The 27,004-nt window shown below is 41.6% G+C and overlaps 1 protein-coding gene across 3 annotated transcripts in view; it reads left to right on the forward strand.

Annotated features, from left to right (window-relative positions):
* Positions 1-1,940: 1,940 nt before the first annotated feature.
* The window catches only part of KCNJ16 (potassium inwardly rectifying channel subfamily J member 16), a 35,326-nt gene continuing 10,262 nt past the window's right edge, over positions 1,941-27,004 (forward strand). Inside the window, exons 1-3 of one of the 3 annotated variants that reach the window (XM_074889267.1) lie at positions 1,941-1,998; positions 2,080-2,149; positions 14,675-14,780. The gene's annotated coding sequence lies outside the window, so the exon portion shown is untranslated. Of the gene's footprint in view, positions 1,999-2,079; positions 2,150-14,627; positions 14,781-27,004 lie in introns of all 3 variants that reach the window. The other 2 variants (XM_074889268.1, XM_074889269.1) reach the window with 2 other exon arrangements.

Raw genomic sequence — 27,004 nt, forward strand, 5'->3', positions numbered from 1 at the left:
GAGGGTCATGCATATTTTAATTATTACTTGTTTTATTGTCAAAAGCTTGCCCACATGAGATGCAGTCTTGCATTCCATGTGGGACTGAAATAAGGGTCAACACATTCCTTCAGAACCCCAAATATTAAACAGACATTAATTTGTTTTGAGCTTTGCACATTTTAGATGAGCATAAATCAAGATGTATAATGGTGAAAAAATCTCCTCCATATGTTGGAAAGTTGAACTGAGACACTAACTCTAAGTGACAAAAAGTGGTGGCTGCAACAGAAAATGATTAAATGATTTGTTTAGCATTTATGTAATATATGAATGCACCTTGTCTGTGTTAAGGCAAAGTAATGATTGGTTTTCCACCAGCAAGGGCTGTGAATTTTAGCTGTATTCCCTTTTGGGATTCTGAAGTTCTCAGGTTCCGGCTTACACAACAGCAAAGTCTAAACGCAGACCAGTTTTTCATCCATGAAATGGAAGTTAAATAATGCTTGACCGAAGTAGACAAAACAAGAAGATACGTAGACTAACTGGAAACATCAAGATTTGAAAATTACCTGATAGGAAAAGGGAGGGGAGGGGGATCAAAGACGTCCCAGGGAATGAAAAATTCCTTCACAGCGCTTCCTGTTCTCTCTGTTATGCTAACCAAGGTAGGATTAGGTTTCAGCTGCCAAAAGAAATAACATTTGTAGATTTTTTTTGGTCTGGGGAAGTGGGATAGAAAGATTTAAGACAGCTTTTTCCAAACTATTTGCTTTTTGTCAAGCAGTCAAGTCTAGTTATTGTTATTAATTTGTATTACAGAACTACCAAACTGAGACTGGATTTCCATTGTATTAGGTGCTGTAAAAATATCCAGTCAGAGACTGGTCTTACCTCAAAGAGCCCGTGGTCTAAATAGACCAGACAGACAAAGGGCATTTTGCCCTAAGTTGTATAGCTGCTTAGCAGTTGAGCTAGGAATTATACTCATCTCTCCTGAGTCATAGCCTAGTGCCTCAGCTACTGGAGTGCAGTTCTGGAGAACAGAGCTGTCATTAAAAGAAACAAGCCTGCCTTCTTGTATCCAAACACAAGATAGGGTGAGATTGATTCAGCAAAACCAAGATTCGTGTGAGTTAGCACAACTGGCTCCTGCTGATGGCTGGCTGTGTGAGCTAGAGAAACCTCATAGCGCCTTGTACCAGGTCATTCCTCTGTTTAGTCCCTACGGTTTGCTGTTGGTTTGGTTTTCTGTTACAGGTTCATTGCTTATACAAAGTCCAGAAATGGACAGGGTCTCTGTGTGGGGATTGCATTCTGATCTGCTCCTGACCTTGCATGGTACAGAACCATACCTAGAAATTCAGATGGCCTAGATTAATCTTTAAGTGCCTAAATTAATCCTCAAGTCCCTAAATGAGCAGCCTGAACATAATGTTGTGAAAAGCAAAAAGCAGTAGCTAGTACACTTTCAGAAAGGTGCCAAAGCAGCAGAGCTTCTGCATAGGGATGAAGGCTGCACTCCACCCTCACCTTTTTCCAGGTCTCTGCCTAGCAGGAACTGCCATGTAATGCTGCTGTTCTGTGAATCCGATAGAAAAGGAGATTGCACTTTATGTGTAAACTGGAAGTCTTTACCTTAGCCTCGTGCTAATATAGAAACAAAAGGCTTTCTGTAGAAAAAAATCTGAATAAATAAAATAGAATGTAAGTACAAACGTGAACTTGTTTATTCTAAAGTGTCATATCAGTGGGTAATTACAAATCCAATTCCATGTGTAAATATTTCAAGTACGATTTGAATTGTGAAGGGCCTTTCTTACATGGAAGAATTTCCTGATTCTTGTTTTTTAAATCCTAGCCTCGATGTGCACAGGTGATTTCAGTTTCTGCTGTTTGTGTCTGAGCTGCAGACAGGGAAGCAGCTGGGCCAGCAGCAGATTGGCCGTTACCTGTTTCTCAAGATGCCAGCAGTTAGCAGAGCAGACCCTCTGAGTTTGCTCACAAGAACAAACTGGAGTAAATGTTTAACTTGAGTCTTTGGAGTCTACGGCTTGTACCTTTCTTTATTATTAACCCAACCCCTGTTTTTCTTTACAGTTGCACAGCTGCTGGCACACAAGAAACAAAGGACCCTTGAAATAACTTCCTCCTGGAGGCATGAGCAAAGGTAAAGTACCTTTTGTATTGTTTCCGTACCTATATGTGGGAAAGTAGTGGCACATTTCTGTGTTCTGCATTTCTTTTAGGGCAGAACAACCTGTCAATAGCAAGCATTGTTTAATTGTGTCTTTTTTAAACTAAATCACTAGATAGATGCAGCTAATTTCATTGTAACTGGACACAAACTGAAAAAGTATCTATATGCAGAGTACAGGAGTGTGCATGGTGAATTTGTTCAGACATTCACACGCTCACCGGTGTACACACACTGCTTTCTATCCCTCTTTTCTTCACACCAATAGCCTTATCTTTGTAACTATTGTTTTCCTCTTAATTGTTTTCTGTACTGCTCAAGTCTGAAAAGGTCTGCCTCTTCTCCCCCGGAGAGGCATGCCTGCACTGTGAAGATCTGAATTTACATCAGTCCTTTCACTAAGCTCACACAAACCAGCTGTACCATTTGTTTTGCAATCATCCTTTACCCTTAATTTTTTTCTCTGCTCTTGGGTAAACTGTGAATTCTAGAAGCCTCTTGGTGAGGCAGACACCCATCAGCACAGTACAGAAATGACTAGGACACTTGTCTCACAATTATTCTGGTTACTATGTTAATACAGTGTGAATAGTTGTTTTAAATAATGTTAAATATCTGTGTATGCTAGGTGGTGGCTCAAAATTGGTTTGTAGAGAGAAGGATTCACTTGCTCAATTTTTTTTTTTTTTAATTTTGCTGTCACATAAATTTATGTGGAAAACTATATAATTGAACTTTAGCCAAAGAAATGCATCAAAGGAATTTGAGTGAAGATCAAGAGTGGAAGTTAAAACCAGTACTCAAAGACATTCAAAAAGTAGCTGTTCATTGTTTTATAATTACATATTTGATAAATATGACACATTTTTAGCAAAAATATTTTAATAGAAATGGGTTTTAGAGACTTCAGTTAAAGAAGAACCAAATTGTTCCTGTTTCCAGCTGCTCAGAATACCATTTTACTCCATGAGTAAATCCTGTAAGTTAGGTGTGATCTCCATCTAAGCAGACAATGTCGCAGCCCCCATACATTCTTTAAGAAGCCCCAGGTGCGATCTCCTCTCTGTAACTCTGTGTGTGCTGCCTTGTGAGGATGAGCTTGTCCAAAACTACTGAGTCCTGCTGGAGAGGAGATTTCTAAAGGCACTGCAGCTACACTGTTTGCACTTTTATTTATAGTACAGCAGCATTTGCAACATGGTATGTGCTGCCCTCAGCGTAAAACAGTTCCTTTACATTATCTTTGAGCCATATTGGCAATCGAAGTATTTGGCCTGTAAATACTTCGGAATCTGTGAGCAAAGGTTTGCAGGCACAGTATGAAATGTGAAAGTGGCATGATTACTAAGCGCTGTGAGGACACACCATAGTTCCTGAAAAGAAACTATAAATAGCTGTTTGGGAGTAGTTCACACATCTCTGATTCTTGTAAGCCTATTAGATTAGGGAAAAGGCTCTGCTATTCCACATTTTGATCAGATCCAGCTGTTTATTTAGCCCTAAAGATCATTGGCACCATAAGCAAGGGATGATGCAGGGATGATAATGTGGGTAACAGATACTTCCAAAACATCTAACACATATAGTTAGATTCTGTCACTTTATTCCCACTGGAGAATACTGACATGAATGGGAGTATTGGTGGAATAAATTAGTGTGTATTGGAAGGATGTCAGAATACAGGCCCAAGTGACTATGCAAATCTGAATCAAGATAGAAAAAGTAAATGAGTTTTAAGAGACTGACACCTTGGTTATGAAGTAAGTGGGAAGTCAGTTGTGAAGCTTTGAACCTGTTTCTACAATGGCCAAATTCAGGTTTTGCAATTTACTCAAAGATTAAGAGATAAACAAGCAAAGAAAACACAACAAAACACAAACCCGTTGTCTAAAAGAATGGGAGAATTGGCAAGTTGATAAAGAACCTTGTGTCTGTTCAAAGGTGACCTAGGTCAGCAGAGGATGAATTTGCCTTCTTTTTTGTCAGGAGTTTGATGTTTGTTAAGGGTCCATGGGTTTCTCCATTTCCTGAGTGATTTTTTTTTTTCCAATCTGGCAATTCTACAAAGCATATGTTGGACTTTAAACGTATTTGCCTAGCCTGTTCTGGGTGCTACGAAATGCAAATAAAGACGCTGGCATCAAAAGGGGATGGAGTGCTTTGAAGATGAAGGGCTTGACAAAGAGCCAAGGAGCCAATGGACCAGTGAGAACTGGAATTCTCTTAGGACTTAAAGGACACTATGCCTGTTGGTGAAAGCAAACACACATCAGAAAGGAACTGGGGGAGATCTTCATTGCTTTCTCCTGGCTAAATCCTTAGGCCAAGAGAGCTGCCTCAACTCAGCTTCAGAACTGAAGCAGTTAAAGAAAATTGGGTAAGGAACTTACCTGAGGGCTGTTCCAGAGGAGAAGGTGGGAGATGAGAAGTGGCTCAATGCTATATATTGCCTGTATTAAAGGCAGACGAGCTCCTTGTGTCTGAGTTAACTTTTGCCTCTGCTGGTGTGACAGAGCCAGCAGCAGGAATCCCAGCCCAACAGGACTTTGAGCCCTGGAAGGGTTTTGGTTCATTGGTTGGTTAGTTGGTTTTTAGTTTTGTTTTTCAGTTGTGGTGGGTTTTTTTTGGTACAATGCTAGGAGTCAGTTCCAAAAACATTCTGGTGATACTAAAGGATAGGATAGGATGTGTAGGATGCCACCTTATTATGCTTCAGAGACACAAGAACAGAAAGCAGAAAAGCATTTTCCAGCACCACTGCCCCAACCAGGCTCAGTGGCATTATTCTGTCAATAAATAGATTAGACTTTCTTGGAGAAAGAAGTGTAGAGCAGTAACTGCTTTTTGTGCCTCAATCCAGCCCTTAACACGCTTCTCATCTCCTGTATAACTCCGCAGCAAAAGGCTTAATTGGCTAGCAGCAATGTGCAGTGTCAAGTGTTAAAATGCAGTGGTAATCATAGAAATAACAATAACACTATCCCATGATGTGATCAGGGTTTCTTTTCAGAATCCAATGATGTTAAAATAAATGGAATTATGTTGCTTTTCATTTTTCTAAGTCAGTAAATTCCAAAAGAGGATTTGTCCCATTTCTACAATGCGCTTAAGGACTTAGAGTGCGTGATCAAATGCAGATTTATTAGGGGCATGAGGGGTTGGCATACGGTATTCTCTGCTTAAAGCTGCTCAGTGCCTTTTTGTTCTGGTCAAGAAGGATTTTTTTTCATCTTAATCATTATTCATGAGACCATATGTGGCCTTGGATTTTCCAGAGCTTTTTTTTATTGCACAGAAAAAAGTCATGAACACCCTTTATTATAAACAGCGAGGAAAACTGGTGTTATGGATAGGACCTAGAAAATGTAAATTGGAGAAAATACCCCACAAACATCTCTAGTGGAAGGTTTTTCCTTTTTATTGACATGGTCAGTGAGAATACTTCCACTGACTTCAGTGGATGTTAGATCAAATCGCAGTGTCTCTCTAACTCTCCCCCTCTGCTGGCAATTCAGTTCTCGCTGTGCTGTCAGAGCTGCGTAGGATCTCTGAGCTTTACAAAAAAGTCTTTTAAGTGGTGATATAGCAGTATTCCTCATTTGAGTCAAAGGATGAAACACCTGAGAAAACTCAGGGGCTGTGGAAAGCAGGAAAAGCAGTGGATGCTAGCGAAGGACAGGTAGATTCTGCAATCTGAACTGTATCTGTTTACTTTTTATAGCAGTTGGAACCAAGCACACAGACTGTGGCTGATAACGCCTGGTCAAGAAGATAGTGTTTCTGGTCCAAACATAAGGAGCAAACATTCAGTAAGGGCATCTGAGACTTTTACCATACTTCATTTGATAACCCGAATCAATTTCCAGCACTAAACCAACAAAGCATTATTCTTATATTTTGAAACACAAAATAAATAACATACAAACCAGTGACTGCAGATAAGATTATTTCACACGCTGTTGGAAGCCACTGCAGTCTACAGAATATACAACACTGGTGCGGTCCATGCTCTGCGGTATCGTACATTCTAGAGCTTCAGAGTTATGCTTTGTAATGTGCAGAAAGATTGGGTAGTTGTATCTACGATGTTTAGCTTGTATGTGTACATGATGTAAGAGGGGTTTGTCTGACAAGAATATTTTTCTACTCCTGTTTTACAACCCTTCTTGATGTAGATTTTTTTATATTCTTAATCTGATCTGCACTATTCTTTGCTTAGTTCAGCACAAAGGCATGGAAGTTGCCAAATGTAAATGACAAACTCTATTGGAGGAAGAGAAATCCAGTCCTTTAAGTAAACTTTTCCACTAGTGTTTAGAAATTGCCTCTCTCAATAGAAGCAGAAGCGTTTCTTTTCAATGTTTCTTCTGGCCAGCTATGAATAAGTTTTAAATATATAACAGAGAAAACTGGGATACTATGGAGGTCCTGATTTTGAACAGAAACTTAAAATTCTCTGTCTTTGATGGAAATAGTCTCACCCAAAAATAAGTGTACCAAATATTTTTGGAGTCATAGGAAGCTATTAAATTCCCAGGTATTTGGTCAGTTCTGGAGACAGCTGTTTCCTCCCTCCAGACCCAACCTGAAGCAATGAACAAGCACGCAGTAAACTAAACTTCTTTAGCTGGTAGGCAGATTATTTTGCAGTAGTGGAGTATGAAGCAATCTCAGCCGAAAATGAAATTAGTAATGTTCAAGATAATGGCAGAGATGTATGTCTTAGACAAATGAAGTTCTACTCTTCATTAATCCAAATTATAGTTTTATCTAAATGGCCAGATCAGATCCACAGATTGCATTGCTGCTTAGTTTTCTTCTGGCATAATTCTATGTACAGAAACATTTTTTGAGAAGAGGAGAAAGCACAATCAATGTTCTACTGAAAATAGCTTTTTGGGGAATCTTTTTTCTGCTTTTTTTCTTTTGCGTTAACCTTTTCTCTATATTTTTTTAGTGCTGATAAAAGATCTTAGTAAGACAACATGCAGAAAAAGGATTGGCTTGTTTGCGACTTTGGCACATGTTCAAGATTCAGACGCTTTCACCTTGTCTTTTGTTCCTAGCTCAAATTCAGAAAATCCTCTTAGGTTAATTTGTTTTCCAATACAAAATCATAGGAAACCTAAAACGAGAGCAAGGCATTTTCTTCTTTTCTTTCCACCGCAGAAGAATGAGATAATCCGGCTCCGCATGAGCGGCCGAGGTTCGGCCGATCGCCACACTCGCCCCTTGAAGCTTTGAGATCGCAGCGGGTTGCAAGGTGGTAACTGACCCCTCAAGGAGGCCGGGAAGCCCGCGGGGTGCCCTTGGCGGGAGTTTCTCATCCATCCCGCCCAAGGCCGCGCTGGTTCCGCGGAGGGCGGATCCCCCCCCCCCCTCCCCGCCCCGCGGTGCCGGGCTCGGCCGCCGCCGGCCGTGGTGCTGAAGGGATAGCGCCCGCCCCCCCGCCCGGCGCTGCCCGGCCCGCCCGCCACCGCTCCGCAGGTTCTCCGGGCGGTTTGCAAAAAAAGGGAGGCGGTTGGCAAAGTGTTTCTGCAGCACGGGCTGGAGGAAAAGTTGTTCCAAACAGTGTTCCTGCCCCCAAGCTTGCTTTACTGTAGAATCAGAGAATCTTTTAGGTTGGAAAAGATCTTGAAGATCATCGAGTCCAAGTGTAAACCCAACGCTGCCAAGTCCATTGCTAAACCATGTCCCTAAGTGCCACAGCTACAGGTCTGTTTAATACCTCCAGGAATGGTGACTCAACCACTTGGCTGCCTGTTCCTGTGCTTGACAATCCTTTCAGTGAAGAAATTTTCCTAAAATCCAATCTAAAACTCCTCTTGAGGCCATTTCCTCTCATCCTATTACTTTTCACTTAGGAGAAGAGACCAACTCCCACCTCACTACAACCTCCTTTCAGGTAGAGAGCGAGAAGGTCTCCCCTGAGCCTCCTTTTCTCCAGACTAAACACCCCCAGTTCCTTCAGCTCTGCTCCTCATAAAATTTGTTCTTTAGACTCTTCACAACCAGCCTCGTTGCTCTTCTTCAAACGTGCTCCAGCACCTCAACATCTATGGACAATGTCCCCTATGCTCCATGGAACTGAATTTCTCCTCCCCAGTAGCGATTACTGAGATTTTAAATATTACAGTGCTACTTAATGCCCCCAGACCCATAATGGTCTGTTTTGCTGCTTTACCAACACAGAACTGGTCTCCAGCCTGAACTGCCTACAGCTTAATTAGTTATGACACACATTACTTCTTGTGCTAAACTGCTGCAGGGGGATGTTGTATGTTGTTAAACAGCTGCTGGATTCTGCCCGAGAGGGAAATCTATTTATGGGTTGTATTTTGGGTTGTAAAATTTGCAACTATGCTTAGGAAACAGTCAAAGCTATAGAACCGTGCTGAATTATTAAGAATGTTCAGTCACACAGAACAATAACCATAAAACAAGGGGTCAGACACTGGCTGGCCCCATGTGGGTGGTGTACAGGGACGGAAAGCGTAGGTCATCCTGAGTGCAAGGGCTACTGCTGTGCAGCAATACCCACGCGGTCAGAGACCATTAACAATTACCCTCTGGCCTGTGGGACTGGCTGGATCCAGACAGCTCAAACATAATGTAACCCCACTGGAGAGACTGTACTTACGCGATGGGAAGTTCTGGGAGAGATTTCCTGGCTCACTAAGGAATCTGGAACCTGAAAGTACAAATGTTAGTGAAAATTAAGACTTTTTCAAGTACTTTGGAAAAAAATGTCTTCCTGATTCTCAGCAACTTCTTAAGACCAAGGGGTTAGCTATGCAGTTGGCAAGGGCTGGGCTATTTGTATTTATCAAGTATCCTTTTTCTATTTATCCAAGAACCGAATATTTATGATTTCCATGGCAACATATTTCTGGACCCATATTACAGTCAGACTGATGCGTGTCAACTGATACAGGGATGCAGGAGGTGGTGGCTGAATTTATTCAAGCAATCACATTCTCTTTTCCAAGGCTAATGCACATGAATACTGAGTTCGCAAACTGAATTGACAGGGATTCCATCTCAATGAACATGTATAATGTTCCAGCCCAGGAGAGTAGCATTTAATTGATGAGTAGGATTATATTTACATAGCAATTATAGCAAAGTCAAGGTTGGCTTTATGTGAAAGACTATTTGCTGTAATATCTTGCTGCTTGGTTGTCCAGGAAAGCTGTTCCTGTACAGGCAAAAAAAAAAAAAAAAAAAAAAAAATCAGAACAGATGCACTCAGCTTTTACATGTGCTTCTTTTCATGTTCTGCAAATACTCACTTCATGAAGCCAACTCAGGAGTCACATCGTGGTTGCCTTAGATACATACATTAATTTACTCCATTATAACTTAGATGCTGATTGTTTAACTGCACAAGTATTAATAGTTATTCGCTGCTATCCTCAAATGGCTGTTCGGTGGCTAATGTAAAATGAATAAGGGCTCATTCTAAATCCCATATAAGTCAATGGGCATCTTTCTCCTCATTTCATTCAGAGCTGGAATTAGCTATCCCCGCTGCAGTGCCCCCAGATATTAATTTTTTGTCCTCAAGACACCTTTGCAAGGTAAGGTAATGCTACGGACTCAGTTTCATAGATAGGAAGCTGGGGCCAGAAAGGTTACCTCAGAATCATCCAGCATACACGCAGAGGTCCCGAACCTCATCATCCCTTCAGTCTGGATTTCTTTCTATTGATACTGGGATCTGGAGAGAGGAAAGGTGTGTGCCAGAGTTTTGCTCCAACATGGAGTTGGATTCAGGGGAAGGGAAGCAGCTGGACCTGGAAGCTGGGAGGCAATTTCACAGCTTGTAGTTCTGTGTAGTCAGACAGACCAGTGGCTGTATTCAGATGTCTTCTTATGGGGCCTAGCATGGAGTTAAATTCTACTGATGGCTCTGGAAACAAGAGCGTGGTGAGGAACTCAAACCATCTATTATCTATGGCATGGCAAGGAGAAATATGCATGACACCTATGGTGAGTGATCCAAATACCTCTAGACACTGAGAAGAAGGAAGAGCTGTACTCAGAAGCCTAACACAAATGCCATACTTGTCTTTCTTCATTGACTCATAGAGGGAGACAGGTCCTGACATCCTTGAATTCCCAGATGGTTAGAAGTGATCATCCTTCTCTTGAACTTTAACAACAGACAGTGTGTTTTAGGTCCGTCTTTGTCACTACACTAGGAAGATATCCCTAGGTGGTTTACCTAAGGATATACTGAGCTAGAGACAGGGAAATAAACTTAGGTGTCTTGAGTCTTCTACCACAAAAAGAGTTTTCTTCTCTTAATCTAAGCTTTCTCTGCTCTCAGTCTTATTGCCATGGAAATTGTCTCCATAGCTAGTATTAGAATTGCCTTGTTGACATCATTAGTAAAGCATATAATAGATAGCTGAACTGCTCTGATATTTATCTTTAGGTCAACAGCTATTGAGGCTCCAGAGGCAAATTAGAAAAAAGCATAGAGTCTTTCTTAGTAGAACTTAATTTAACTGTATTTAAACTTCATTAAGGAGTAAAAAAAAATGACCTTTCTTAATGGACTCTTTCTTTATATAGTATGAAATAAGGATATTAGATTAGTTTGATCCTGGTTCTTATTATGCACACACAGTAGATGAGAATGCAAAAATTCCCTCATTCAGTTAGGTACTCTTGGATGTCAAATCAAAGACCAGGTGCTCCACAAGCCCATTTCCTTTCTTCAGTGTTTTATGTTTCCTAGCCCTGTAATTCCCCCCAGGAAACCAGAAGAAATCTTAATTTCTTACCCACCCCCCCGCCATTAAAGTAACAGCTCTGGTCATTTAAACAATCAAGCACGTGTTCTTACACTGTCTGCACCTCATGCTATCCATAAATGGTGATGTGGTAAGAAAAACCATGGAGGAAAGGAAAGGAAATGACATTAACCTTTTCCATCTGATAAATAAGGGCTCTATTCAGCTGCAATAATCCACATCCTTCCCTAGAGATCCAGTTAATGTAATACCTAAGGGCTCAGTTCATTTAAAATTATTTCCACACTGGCCAGCTGATTTCTTGGTGAATTATTCAGTCCCCAGACTGAAATATTCTCCCTGTGCAATAGCACATGGAAAAGGGTTCGAGCTCTTCTGTAGCTCCCAGTAGTCTGAACGTCCTCTCAGAGGTGCCAGAGGGTCGGTGGCATCCACATGACTTATCTGTGTCCTCTAAATTAACAAGAACTTTTGTGCTGATTTCCATGGGACCACCAATCTGTAAGCACTGAAGATACCATCTTTGTCCCATTTGCTGCTCTTCTCTGCAGGGAGGTTCTCACCTCCCTATCAAACTTTAAGCACCTGCAGTTTACAGGTAGTAAAAGAACGTTTGAACTGTGAATGAGTGGAAATTTAGAGCAACAGACTCAGCCAGTTCAAAAAAGGCAGCCTGGATTGTGCACGTTGTTGCTGGGGGTTGAGGTAATGGATGTGGATCAGGGACCACTGCAAGGCTGCTTGAGTGATCCAAGCTCCTAAAGGCTAAAAGCTAGGAACTGAAATGCTGTTGTTTTTTTCCCTTTTCCCCTTTGCAATACACAGATGGCTCCAGTGTTACTGGTATTTGCTCAGCTTTACCTGCCCAAGAAGCTTGCAAAGACAAAGGACTGTTTGTAACATTGAGGCAGATGTTTTCAAAGCAGGACAGGGGAGCAGGAGATACAGAATCCAACTGAAAATCAGTGGAAACACTAGTCTAACATCAGTAGCAATAAGGGAAAATTCCAGGTTTATATTAATTGTATTGACCCACAGTCAATTGAAAGCCATGGGAATCTTGTCATTGGCATCAAGACATTTGGGATTAAGTTCCTACGTTATGAGACATGTTCCTTCCTCTCTTTTTTTTCTTAAAGGGAGTGTAACTAATTGAGGTTAATAAACCGAAGTTGTACGCAATTTTGCAACTTTTCTGATGCTGTAATAAGCTGTGCTCTGAGGGTTCGTTATTAGACTGTCTTGAAACTTGCTAGTTAAACAGGAAAAACAAGAAATCTGACCTCACTGTAGTACTTAATTGAAGTGCATTTATTGACTGATTTTAAGCTCTTATAGCAACTCTATTTGCTAAGAACTATGGGCCAGCCCTTGGCTTGTGTGGCCCCTTAGCTCCTGGGGTGGACACAGCCTACACACACAAACACGTGCTGCTCCAGGCTTGCGTCAGAGGGTTGGGCTGGGACTGAGCAGAAGACTCTAGCCGGAGACTGGCACGCTCTCCCTTGTTGTGATGCTGCTCAGCTTCTCTCCCCTCCAGGAGCCCACAGGCTGGCTAGCCCAGGGCGGGTGAGTGTGCCAGAGGTAAAGGAGCAGGGTTGTGCTGGGTGTTTTAGTTCCTGGCTCTTTGGTGTTGGGGCAGGTAACAGGGGTCAGCAGAGAGAATAAACCCCCATGGATCTACCCTGCCTCCTTAAGGATTCTGCAAGTTGCAAACCTTTAGAAGGATCTGGAGCTTCAGCCTCATAATGCTGAGGAGGAAGGACTGGGAAGAGTGTTATATATCAGTGCCAAAGCAAGCTGCAGCTGGATCTCTCTGCTAGTAAATCTACCTTTGATACTGGCACGTACTTAATGCTAATACATTCTTATCCCCATCCCATCTGTATTAGAAATTAAGGCAGAAACATGAAGACCGTTACCATGCTGTAACCTTCAGAACAGTTTCTCACTTCATAGAGGCACTCAGCAGGCACTGGTGCATTCAGCCATGATTCATTATCACTGAACTTTGGTGCTGGCCTTGGCCAGTTTTGTCTGGATTCAGTTAACGTGTTCCACTGGCAGGAAAGATTTCTGAGCATTTCTGTTATCTCTCTGGAAATCTTAAGTAGGGAGCTGAACACGATTGAGAAGAGTTGTCTGATAGAAGAGACAGAAAGAAAATGAGTTCTGCCAGAGACTAAGGAGGAATGGAAGTGGGTCCTAGAATAGGACGTGGCTCTCCCCTGGTATAAGAGAAAATATCTGAGCTAGCATGAGGTGGCACTGGACATTACTGTATATGATGTCATACTGACTTTGTGCGATGCCCATTGAATTCACCTCTAATCTAGCTCACCATAATGTTAAAATGGCTGTTTTTTTCCCAAAAGTTTTGGAACACTTACAGCTTTGTGGAGCTGTTGCTTATCACTGAGTACGGTAACGCCAGCCTTAGTGTCACAGGTAAATGAAGTCTCTGAAACTTCATTGCTCTAAACCCACTGCAGATCCTACCCCGAGGAGGTATGGATTCTATTCAAGGAGTCTGTGATGCAAATTTATGCAGATGACTGTCATTAGTCTACTATGTTTGCTTGAAACCTCAGGGTAAAGAGGAGACAACTACTCTGCAGAGAACAGGCCATAGAAATTGCAGATTTGTGCCCAAACTGCCATCTAAGGAAAAGTATTAGCGCAGGAAAGAGACTTGCCTCTCAATTCTTTTGATAGATTGCAGGAAAGTGGGAGTGTAGAAGCTATTTCATCACCAGACACCAACCTCTTGTCTCTTCTTTCTTGACATTTATTAACAACTATTTCTGCCCAGGAGTCCTCAGAAGCAAAGCTGGGCAGAAGGCAGGTGGGCACAGGCACAAGCAGCAGTAGAGTACAGAAGTAGGAGCAGGCAGAGCTCATTTGACACAGTCCTAAACTGAAGATCCTATTGATAGGCTCAGGGTAAGATCACTGCATCTTGTGTGTAACACTCTCGAATGGGCTGAGTTAAAAAACTTTGCAGTAGCAGGAGTTTCCAGGATAGTATTTTGTCTAGGGGGGAAGACCTGTGGAAGCACACAACTGATAGTGTTGCTCTGTACTGCATACGCCTCTTTTTACACTGACCTCATTTTTGTGGCCAGGGTGGCCTGCTAAAGATCCCTCCCAGCTCTCTGGGATTGCTATCACATTTCAGGTGACAGAAGGCGAGCTGGTCTCTATGCAACCAAGTCAGAGGATGGAGTAGAACAGTTTAAAATAACCTGCTTTCTGCTGTGAATGCAGGCAGGTCAGCAGCAGCAGAGGGTTCTGGGGGCAAAATGAGGACTTCGGACATCTACTGGTGACTTTTATTATACATAGTGGTGGGATGCAACGAAAAAATCCCGAGGCCCAAAGATATTTGTGCTGCAAGCAAAAAGCCCTTTCCACTTTTACAAAAATCCTCTTGTCAAGGCTGCCTTAAAGGGGCTCTGATTATCTGTTGGATCAGTTATTAGAGAAATGGGAAAGGTTTGGTGTAAATCCCCTGCTTGCTTCATACTTATTGCAAAGTAGACCTTGAGCCTTTTTGAGAAAAAAAAATTGGAAAACTGCTGGGCTCCCAAATGTAGCATATTTCTCGTCAGTTCTAACGTGCTGAAAGGATGGGATTTTCTGTGAACTTTTCCCAAACAGTCTTGCATTTTTTTTTCTCTCTTTGAGAGGGGGAGGAGTTGTGCCTAAAAAAACAAACCCAACCTGTCGTTCTCAGCTCTGCCAACCTGTCAGTCCAGCCATACAAGAGAGAGGGAGAGAGACAGAGGAAAAGAAAGGAGGGAGTGAAGCAGAGATTCTTTCAGATCTCAGCAGACATTAAGGTAAAGCCCATTTCTCATTTCCTTAATTATGCTTGTCTCTGTGTGTGTACATGTAAACAGAAATCCTGTTACCTTAGAGAGTTTTAAACTAACTAACTAAACAACCTGTATGGAATAAACTGTTTATCTTGTTCAACTGGAAGTGTGTTTTGCATGCAACCTGGCAGCTTGTCAGTTGTTGTTTGGAAACACAGTTTCTCTCTCTGAAATTCAGGAGAGTTTGTGTTCATTTGAATATTAAAAAGAGGCAGAGCTTTAGTGATTGTATGAATACATGTTTGGGGAGGATACTAAGCTGTGTAATTTCAGCGCTGAAGCCAGCCTCTAATTACTGAAGATCAGGCTAAGAACTTGTTAGAGGAGGGAAATTCTTCCAAAGCTGCCTGTTGCAGGGCTCTTACACCTTCTCCTGGAGCATTTGGTATTAGCCACTGGTGGAGACAGGATACGAGACTAGACAGACTGTGGGTCTGATCCAGTTTGGCACTTCCTCCATTCCTGTCTGTCCATTTCTGGTGGGGTTTATCCAACTTGTCATTACCAGAGAAGGAACAAAGCTAAGGTGCAGCAAAACTGCCCGCGTGAATTCTTGAGTTAGGAGGGCAGACCAGCAGAGGCACTTTCAGCTCATACCAGAGGAAATTGAAGGTTACAGACTGTGAGAAATGTTGGCTGAAAGAAGTGTGAGTCAGAAGAATCATTCTGCCCCAGAGCTTGCTGTATGAGTCTGGTCTGGGCAACCAGTTTGTTGGAATGATTGTGGCAGAGGGGGCCTAGTAGTGAAGGCCTGAAATACAAGAACAGACACAATTTTGTTAATCTGAGTGTCTGTGCATGAGGACATGTGTGAGTGTGACTTGTGCACAAATGTGTATATGTAAGGAGTCTGCTGAGAGATTCTGACCTCTAGTATGCCATGAAAATCTGCAAACAAAGGTAAAAAAGGAAGAATTATGTTTATCCACCTTAGACGTACCCCTATTTCTACATTTCTAAATTTCTAAATCCTGAACAAACATTGTAAACTGTATTGAAAACTCTGTAATATCTTTCTAAGTAGGTTGAGGCTCTGGGAAGGTCATATAGAAGGCAAACTGGTGGGCAGGTTTTCCTTTCCTTTCTATATATTTAGGGCTTTCACTCCTACTGCCAAGGTGTGCCTGCTGAAGATAACCTGTTTAGTAATACTAACCCAACAGAACACGTTGAAAGATGGCAGAGAAAGACAATACAATCGTCATGTTGCTCGCTGCATGGGTTGCAATGCCCTTGCCAGGACTTTGGTTACGTAATACTGGCTTCTGCATCTTCCTTGTTAAACTTGCGCCCATGCCGTAGTTTTGGATTGAAGCTCTCCCCCCATGGCTGCGATCCTGGGAAGAAGACAGAGGCGACACAGATTAGAGAGGGGTGGTCTGTCCATATGACCCTTCCTATTAAAAAGTTTGCAATGTCCTTGTGTCACATCTCTTTCCTTTCTTCTGGTAGTGTGGTCTCCTGGGAACTCTGAGCTGATGTTTCTTATTAACCCTGACTCATTCCCCTTGGGGACAGTGATACAGAGTGAGACTATAAGCTTTTAATACACAAAAGAAATTCTTTCATAGATAGTGTTTTTTTGTAGTATTATTATAGGCTTTCCCGCCAGAGCCAGAATGGAGAAGGAAGTGCTTTGTCAAGAGACGGTAGGAGATGGAGAAGAGGAAGCAAATGCTTCAGTTTTGGTGGGGAGAAACATTCCTACTGCTAGTTACAGTAACAGAAATTAGTCACTGAAAGAAGGAAAAGAGGAAAAATCTTCAGCTTTCATGATCTGCAAAGACTTCACTAACTAGCCTCACAGAACTTTTGCATCTTTTAGCTCTCCTCTCTCCTCTCTCCTCTCTCCTCTCTCCTCTCTCCTCTCTCCTCTCTCCTCTCTCCTCTCTCCTCTCTCCTCTCTCCTCTCTCCTCTCTCCTCTCTCCTCTCTCCTCTCTCCTCTCTCCTCTCTCCTCTCTCCTCTCTCCTCTCTCCTCTCTCCTCTCTCCTCTCTCCTCTCTCCTCTCTCCTCTCTCCTCTCTCCTCTCTCCTCTCTCCTCTCTCCTTCTCCTTTTGTTTACATGATTTAAAGCAATTCAAAGAAGGCTTGTGGCATCTGTGTGACACATCCTACAATGCTGACGGGCATTTTTGAAATGAGGGTAAACATTCTGAGGCACTTGTTTCATTACTGCTTTTGAAAGACTGTGAATGTACTGATGTAACATGATTGGTGCTACTAAGTCAGCCCAGCTCCCTAGAGATCAGACATTTGATCTATGTACTGTCAAATGCAAGATTATACTACATGTTGATAAATGGTTTAGCACTGCTTAGCAAATGTCAGTTGATCAATCAGAGTTAACCAGCTGCAAACTTGCTGAATTCAGGCAATGTCCAGGCAATCCATATTTTAGATGGGCTTCATTAGTGTAGCTGTAACAACTCAGTACTGCAACAGAAGGGAAGAAATGTCAGAAATACAAGTCAGGTTCTTACCAAGATTCGCGTATCTGTCATTCTGGAGGCAGAAAGAGCAGGGACTAACGTATCAGTCATTTGTTCAGGAAAGTGTTTCTAAAGAAACAAACTCTTGCAAAGGAAGTGTTACCAGACAAAAAGGCTGCAATGTGAGAAACCTTTCTGCCAGGAGAGGTTCTGAATAGTTGTTGGAAACAGCAGTTGGAAAACACTCCATGCTGAGAAAGTTTCTGCATTTCAAGAGGACACTGCTAATTTGCCTTGCTCAGTATTCTCCGATGTAAGATTCTCTAGACTGGCGGATGCCTTGCCCTTCTTTCTTTTGTTAGTCACCTTTCTTGCCTCATATTCTCACCATGAACTTTTGGCGAGAATGTTTAGTGACAGAACATGCATTTCTAATACCCTATTGTGCAATTGAAATGCCATATGATAAATACAAACAAGCCAAACAAACAAAAACAACCTCAGATTTCTTTTCTGTTTGATTTTTGAATGGGGATAAGAGCTTGTTTTGATTTTTCATCTTTTCATCTTATATTGTAAAAGCAGACTGGCTGTCCATCCCGTGTGGCAGGAAGCAATGCTGTAACCCAAGAAGCCATTGTGCTGCTTTTTGCAAGGAACCATTCATTTTTTTTGTAGTTTGCAGTCATGATAGTAGCACTGGTTCCTCTTTTTAAAGCAGTTAAATTTGTGTTTTGAGAGTGCAGACGGGGGAGAATATGCTTCAACTACTCAAATATTATTTATGGTGACATGCTAGATTGGAGAATTGGAAGAGTGGAGAGTGTTTCAGCCCTTAATTTCCTGTGGAAAGATTCAGCTGAGGAAGCATTGAATTTTTGGTTTCTCTTTGCTGTCAGCATGGTAGAGGATAGTAGGTCAATACTAGCCTGAGAATTGACATTTGATAAAAATCAACAGTCTGGGAAACAAACTGAATAGAGCCAATTTCAGTGAACAACCGTTTTTCAGACAAGTTTTCCTGCACCCCAAAGGAAAACCAAGACAGGGATTCACTAGGCAATGTGAACTGAAGACTCACCTGGATAAAAGAGTAAAACTAGCTGGAAATTTTTCTTATATAAGAACTAAAGGCATCTCCATTCCTGAGGCAGCTTTGAACACAAAGGATCTCTGGTTCTTTTTAAAATGTCCCCTCTCAAACTCTTTTCAAATTGGCACCTAATTTTCTGTACATCAACATCAGGGCATTGACTCTGTGTTGCAGTACCAGCATCACCTCGTTTCTTTGCAAGCCTGCACGCTGGCAGCGATCAGACCTGAGCTAACTTTACTGACCTGATTTCTGACATGGCCAGGTGGCCCATTTTGCTGTCCAAGAAATGCTGATACTCAGCAGCTATGGGAGAACACACACATTTCCTAACTGGCATTCTCCCACTCAAAGATAACTCAAATTAAGACAAATCTGAACTGAGATGATATTCACTTAATACATATAAAAGTAGATGCCATAAAACACAGCCCACTTTCCACCAGAAATCTCAATGGGAAAATTCAAATATTTCTATTTCCACTCACAAGCCTTAACCAGCTGTTTGACTACTAATGAAAATCTTTTAAGTTTTCCAAAACTGAGTGAGAAGTCTTTCCAGTAGTGGCCTGTGGTGAGATTTCTAGTGCAGTCTTGCTTTGGATAGACTAAGAATATTAATCTTTTCATGATATTTTGTCACCACAGCTAGCTATTCCCCAAAGAAATGAGGCAATTGGTGCCTCATGCGAAAAAACAAGTAATCCTCAAACAACTTCTATAAGTTTCTGTTATTCAGGTCTCAGAAAGATTTGATTTAGACCTTTTCAATGGGAATAAGCAATTAGTGCTCTGCTTTATCTACATGAGTCTGTTCAAATTGAGTTAAGTGATTGGTGCGACAGAGTTTTGGATTGAGGTGCAGTTTCCCTGGTAACAATCAAGAGTGAAATCAGAACCTTTTGAACAGTCAGTGGAATGTGGTTCTACTTGGATGACAATAGGTCAAAGCATTTTAATGGGTAAAAATGTAATCCAGTACAATAGGATTTATTGCCACTATGTCATCAGATTGACAGTATTCCTGCAAATTCTTTAGCTTGTGACAGACTTCAACTGAAATCTGTTTAGTGGAAAAACTTGTAAAATGCCATTAATCATTTTGTTTTCCAAATCAACCAAAGAGTCTATGTGTCTCAGGGGGTTAGAAAGAATATCTTCCAAGTGAGTGAAATTCAACCTCTCTGCACAAAGCCCTAATGAATGGCTGTTCTGGACACAATAAATGGTTCTAAGAAATAAAGGCTCATTTCTGCAGGGTGCTGAGTACTCTGGTCCAAGTCTATTGAAGAACTTCCGCACTTGCTTAATTTTACACTAACAAAATAGTTTCCAGTGATTTCTAGGATGGTTATTCATGCTCTTAAACCCGATTGTATTTGCTGACAGACAAGACCTTGCAGGATTAAGTCCTAAACCAACACTGAAGAAAAGATTCCCTGTTCAGTATGGCAAGGGCATGGGGCAATATTTCATCCCTTCTGCTGACATTTTTCCAACTTCTGCAATAACAATCCTTTTATTCTGAAAGATCCCAGAGTGCTGTCTAAACTAATAAAATGCAGCCACAGCTAGGAGCACCAATGCATAAGACCAGGACAGGGGAGTGTGTTTTCTGCAGCTTTAAGGAAATGTCAAGTTAGGGTGCCAAAGTCTGCCCCTCCAGCCTGAAGCCAAAAGCTTAAAAGGTTTGGCTTGGCATCCTTTGGGATGTCAGGAGGGGATCTCTGTCACACGTAGGTGTCTAGAGCCATCTATTTCGGTGCCAAGAGAGCAGAAATGGCCCTTAATATTCATTGTAGGTGGGTACCCCACTGAACCTTCTACCAATTTTCCTTTCAAACAGATGGATGCCGTTCTCATTCATTTTCCTTTAATATGAAAAGCAGATTCTCCTCAATCATATGCCTGGTACCTTGCATATCCTTTCATTGTTGGTATGAGGCTTTTACAACAATAACACTTCACAGTTAGTAAGTATTCCTCTCTTTGGAATTATTATGCAGTTATGCAGAACAATTGAGCCAGACAATGACACAACCTGTTTCTTGTCTTCCTCAATGGGAAATGGGTTTTGAGTTTTGTGAGGATGTTCATAAACAGCCAAGGGTGTGTAAGGCGAAGAATGACCTCAAAGCTGAGTTTTACACAGGAGAACAAAGAGATCTCAAATCTTGATTTGAAAAACACCCAAAGACCAAATCAATGGCATAATATCATAATTATCAACACGCGTCATAACGTTTCTGGAACCCACTCACCGCTTCTGCCTTTAAACACAAGTAAACACAAGCTCCTCTCCTAATTGCTGTGCAGCTGTCAAGCTTCGTAAATGATGTTTGTGCTGGCAGTAGCTGGGAGATAACTTCATCTATCTAGCATTCATACGGACTGGAGATTCATCCATGCTTCTTTACGTGGGATGTTTTGTGATATTATTGTTTTCAGATTGCTTTCCCTTTGTTACAGTACTTCTGGCTTCCTTCCAGAACCTTTTAGGTTACTTTTTAGTCTCCTTAATCTGTACTTTCTCTCCTGAGCATAATCAGCGTTGCAGTTGCTCCCAGACTAAGACACCCAAGTGGTGTGGCTTGCTTTTTCTGTGGGAAACACCACTTTATGTTTTTCACAGACTTCACCCCCTCAAGATCTTTTCATTATGAAGTGAATACAGCTTAGCACTATACAAAATGTTCCTGAGGAAGAATGCCACCAGTCCAAGCTCATGTGATTTGGAGCTTGTCAGTCCTTGATAGTGTTTTGAGGTTTAATTAATCACCTACGGATTTGTGTGACTTCTGAGTGACTCTGGCTTTGTGGCAGGCGAAAGTGATGCTTTTACTCAGTTTTACTCAGTGAAAACAGGAGCAAATACAACACAGGGAAAAATATAGGATAAAACATCTCCCACTTAGGGGCTACATCACCTCTGAATTTAATTTTGTTGACCAATCATTTATCTAACTCCTAACTAATTCGGAGTGGATTGGGGGACAGTGAAAACAAATTTCAAAGCAGAGAGTGAAATTCTGTTTAGTCATGCTGCTGTCTCTGATGACGGCACCCCTGTAAAGTTAATGTGTAATAAATGAGAGAGACATTTGTTTCACAGGTCCATAGCACCTATAAGGAAAACCAGAAAAGTTGTTTCTCAAAACAACCTTTGGGAATTGCTTTGGCAATAAAATCAACTCTACTGTAGTTTAGATATCTTTTTTTCGTGAGTGTTGACATTTGCAATGTAACAGATTTTTATTTGATGTATTTTTGTTAACATCGTCTTGATAAGATCTGCTCTCTTGTACACAGTGCTTGCCTTTGAGAAGTAAAACAGGAAAAACACGGCTGACTGAACAGGTTCACGACAAACCTCTTGAAATGAGCTGAACCTCCTATAAGTAGCTCATTCGGTCAGTAGTGCTGCCGAGTGAAAATTTCCACACAAAGGCAACCATAGAGTAGAGGCACAGTTCATGGGCAGTGAGGGAGGTATAGTCAGTCTCTATGCAAATCACTGGAAGACAAAAATCCTACTAAAAAACCCCGAAATTCACTTTTTTTAATTAAAGACATCTTATATATATATTTTTAAAACAAGTACTGCCATTTTTGGAAACAGTTTGATATTTTGAACAAAAATAACGTATTAACTTTCTCTGAGACAGCTGGGGGATCTGCTGATTGAATAAATTTGCTATGATGGGACTAAAAAACCAGTTTGTTGCATTCCTCCAGTGGCTTGTTGTAAGCCTTCAACAAGTATCTTACCTCTCTGGCTCCAGTCTCAGGAAGATTTGAAGCAGGCTTATGTTCATTCTTATTATGTGCTTATAGTTAAATGTATGCACGAATGTTTTTCTTAGATTTAAACCCAATGCCTTAGCTCTTACATTGTCCTTATCCCACACACCTGGCTGGAGATTCTTCTCAGGCCCTTCAGGAGCTGAAGAAACTGCTTGCCTATGATTGAAGGGTCCATTCCTTGAGGAGCCCATGAAAGGAGTAATTGGGATTTACTGACAAACCAGTTTGGCAAGTGCAGGTTTGACACATAGTGGTTGAAACATGGGTAGAAAAATAAAGAAGAAAGTATTTAGGAAATTACATTAAATATATTATTGGTAGTCAACACAAATCAAAGAAAGAGTAAAACAAGGTCAAGATTTAAGGTTTTCACCGTCATGAAAAGTATCTTTTTAAAATGCATGAGGTGGATTGCAAAAGCCATTTTCAGTGCCTGTTGCAATGAATGCCACATACACAGTGTGGAAAGCCAGAGCACAGCAAGAAAAAAAGCTGTCTTCACTCAACAACCTTTGAGAACTCAGAATATGGCCAAAAGGCAACTCCAAGAAGCAGGGCAGTAAGAAGACATGAAAACGAGGAGGTTTAGATCTGAGAAACGCTGATACAGAGGTGATAGATTAATCTAAAAGAATGGGATATAGGTATGGGTAATGACTCATCAGGGTGTCACAGTTAGCATTGGTTCAAATATTGAAAAGAATCTTAAGAATTAAGCACTGAATCTGTCTGTTACCCACGGTTTTGGATGGAGTGGAGAGGAGAAACTTTGTATATCGAGTTATTAATGATGAATAAAGCTTACCCCATTAAATATTTGATATGGATCACCATTAAAGAGTAGGCACTGGCATAAATGAAACTCAACTCTGATTCAGAATGAATGTTCCCATCTTTAGAGGAATCAGTAACTTGTCTAATGATGTTTTAAAGATGCTGGAGAAGAGACAAGGTTTAAGAGGAAATTCTGTCTATCTTCATATTTCTTAAAATACTAATTGCCATGTCCAGAAATTCACTCAGGTGATGAGGAATAAGCTGTGGGACAGCTTCAAGAGACCAGAAATGAAGTTATGCAACCCGCACACTGAGGTAAAAATAAAATTCTTAAGTGTACAGTCCAAACACACACACACACACATGATTTTCCACTTCCACTTTATTTTAATTATCTGACTTGCAAAACACCAACATACTGTAAATTAGACCACTGAACTTGGGAAGAGAATCACAGTTGAAAATAAGAGTAGCCAACACCATGCTGAGTGTAAGTTCTGAAAAAAACAACTACTGAGTTTCAGAGTAACCTGCCTTTCCAGATCACATGAAGCCACGCTGAGACAGAGGCTCATGAGGATGTATACACAGAGGTTCAGCCATCTGCTCTACAAGGTGTTGAAAGTCAACTCTGAAAGAAGCATCCCATTCCCAAATTTCCTATAGACCTCAGTGGAGTTAAGTAACAATGTGGAAAGTCAACATTCTGCCAAAGTCTGTGATTCTGTGATTCAGTCTGTGAACCAAAGAAAATGAAGGTTTAAAAAAACCCTTGTTCCTTAGAAAGTATTGCTGTAATTCCAGCAAGCCAAGCCAATTCTGGAGAGCAACGATGGATGCTGCCTGTGGTGATACTAAGAAACCCAACAGCTAGATCTCATCCAAAACAAGAAATCAAAGACAACCCCTTTGCTGACTTCAGTAGGATTTGGATCAGGCCTCTGATCTCTGAAACCATTTAATAAATTTCACAGGCTTTTAAAAAGTGGTGACATGTATAGCCCAACAAATGTGGAAGCATGTTTTGGTTTGGATGAAGAACCTGAAACTCAGGATGCCAAGTAGGACCATGGGCCTTGGCTGAGGAGCTCCAGTCATGGGACCTACCTGATATTCTCTAGCAGACTAGAGAGAAAATCATATTCAGTCATATGAGAGGTGGGCTTCTGCTGTGTCTATATTCACAAATGAGTCATACAAAGCTGCTCAGAAAAGCAAACAGTGATTCTTGACCCTAGGTAAGGATTGGTAAATTAACTTATTGAAGCGTAGTATTTGATTGCCTGGTTTATCTGACTGCATGTGTTAATGTCAGTCACAGAATTTTCTGGTGCTTTTCCTAAAAAAAAAGCACTGATGCACTGTTTGACTTTGACCTTTAGCTAATACTTATCTCAACCTCTTTGATTTGGGAATCAGTCTAGAAATCTGAGACAGCAGATTTTCTTTGTGGTATTTCCTAAAAAATTAGGTCATAGTGGATGTGATTCATTTTATTTACATGTCTCATTTTATTTTTTTTTCCTTCTCCCTTCCATTTCCTCAAAGAAATAATGCAAAATGATATTTTCACTGTCAGACCCTACTTTGTTTTGAAAATGTAAAGGCTTTGGTGATTTAATTGGCATTTAGGATATTTTATTAGGTGGGACGAGACAGCTTCTGAGTATTATAGTGGAATTCCTGCTGAGGTCAGTAGCCCAAAGTTGAGATCAGAAGAAACTTGCAAGTGTTCCTGTCTGCCCTGCATAGCCTTTAGAAGTTAATAACCGGTGTCAAGCTACATCTTAGGGAACTTTCTACTAGAGTTGGAAAAATAAAAAATCAGAGATCCTCAGGCTTCCTACTCACATCTTCTCTCATCTGTTGAACAGAGCTCACTCATGCTGTTAACTTGGAATTCTGTTTTATTCTATTCTATTCCTTACATGAAATACAATAGCAAGGCATCTGATCCAAACTCCATTGACACCAACACAAGGCTTCCCATTGTCAAAGCTGCAGCCTTTTGAATTGGCAGGATTAAAACTTGCACAGGCAATATAAGGGGTTCTCTGCTGTTCACATACCCCTTTGGTTAAAGCCACAGAACCTTTTCTTCTCTCTCTTTGCTATGTGTGCACACAGAGCTGCAGGACCAGGGAGCACTGAGGTACACGGGACCGCAGGAGCTAACTGCAGTGCCCCAAGTACAGCCCTGTATGTCCTCACCTTTGCTATTCTACAGACATACTTGAACAAAGAGCCCAACTGGAAGGATAGTGACTCCACGTTCTTATGTCACAGTGCCCTTCCCTGGATATTTGGTTTACAATGTACTCTAGAAAACAGGAAAAAAAGGAGTACGCTTTCTGCCTCAGGAAGAAGTGTTGCACAATGTGACGTAAAGGAAACGGCCCCTGAGACTGGAAGAACCCTTTTAGAATATCAGCTCTTGCCCGTCCCCCAAATCCTACATTATTAATAACCTGCTGTGTTTTGGAAAGAGATATAACAGCACTGAATTGCAGCAAATAAAAGAGCTGAGGGTGTTGGCTCTGTTAAATGAAAGTGGTCAGCATTATCTAATCTGATTGTATCATTGTTCATGACCTGCCACTTACCTATTGTTGAATACATTACTATATTACATCATGTCTATTAAGAGCTGCAACAAACTGTTCTACTGTTCCCTGCCAACAAGATCTGGTGGAAAAGTTCCTCGAAGAATTTTTCTGTGCCTCTGTAGGCTGAATGTAATCCATAAGGTTCAATGTGTGCAGAAATCCTGCTGCACACATCTGCAGGACTCTTGAAATTAACCTTCACGGTGCGTCGGCGCAGTGTGTCGCTGGGGGGGAGGAGGAAATGATAATTAGCACTAACACTTGTATTCGATTGCCTCACAGCTAACTTGCATTAAAGCCCAGGGGATTCTGCCTGATGAAATAAGGAATAGGCTGGCTACTGATTTCCAAAGGAGGAAGACTGAATATAAAAGATATCTTTTCAGCTGTTCCATGGTAGACTTTCAGGTCTAGGATGTGTACCAGCTGTATCATCTTTAAGATCTGAGGCTGCAGGGACCAGGGATAGGGACTTTTTGGCCCTATCAGCTCGATACCAAAATGCAAACAGCTCATAGCTGACGGGAAGAGAACCAGAAGGAGGAATTTTCAGGCAAGAGGAGATGGCAGTGGCCCTGTGTGGATCCAGCTGCCCCACTGCAGGTGTGGGTTGCGGTGGGTGTGCAGCAGAGCCACCTTTGAGGGTTGGCTCAAGTGCTGCCATTTGCTTTGTTCCCCTGCTGTGGCCGGGGACTGGGCTCCTCCAGGCAGCCCTGGGCCACCCCGGCTCAGCCCCAGCACCCTGTGGGTGCACGGGGGCTGCTCACGGGCTGCACCCAGCCTGTGCACCACATGTACCCCCACGTCTGCCCGGGGGGCTGATGGGGTGTCGTGCTGTCGGGCGCATGCTGTGCCTGGTCACCTTGGTACGGGAGCTGCTGAGAGCTGAGGGTTAAAAAGAGGAAGAGAGTCCTCAGTCAACAGTTTTAGGTTTCACCCTGCCAAATTGTCTGAGACAAAGAATGGCAGTGAGGCCCGAAATCAAGAGTTTCAAGTTGCCAGCACTTTCCATTTCTCATGGTATTTCAGTGTTTCCACTGCTTGTTCCTGGCTAAAACCATGCAGTGCATACAGTGCAAATAAATTAAAATAGACATTTTCAGCTTTCTGCAGATTTTGGGAATTGCTCTGAGTGGTAAGCAGGGGGCTGGTTCACTTTTAACCTGTCCTGTGGCTCTGAAACAGGCAACCAGCCTTCATCAAGGAGCAACTTTCAGAATCTGTCTTCTCAAACTTAAGGGGCCAAACTTCTTTTCTTTTTTTTTTCTTTTTTTTTTTTTTTGTTTTGTTTTAAGGAGATCTGGTTTCACTTAGATGAATTAAATGTCAATATATCTGTTACTGTGAGTTGTTCCAGTGTAGATTACAGCACTATTGCATGACTTTAAAATCTGTGCAAAGGTCTGGTGCTCTGTGCTATTTATGTCTATCCTTAAAAATGTTTAGTAAACAAACACTTTTATATTGATACTTTAGG

The sequence above is a fragment of the Strix uralensis genome, chromosome 19 (assembly GCF_047716275.1).
Source record: "Strix uralensis isolate ZFMK-TIS-50842 chromosome 19, bStrUra1, whole genome shotgun sequence".
NCBI lineage: Eukaryota > Metazoa > Chordata > Aves > Strigiformes > Strigidae > Strix > Strix uralensis.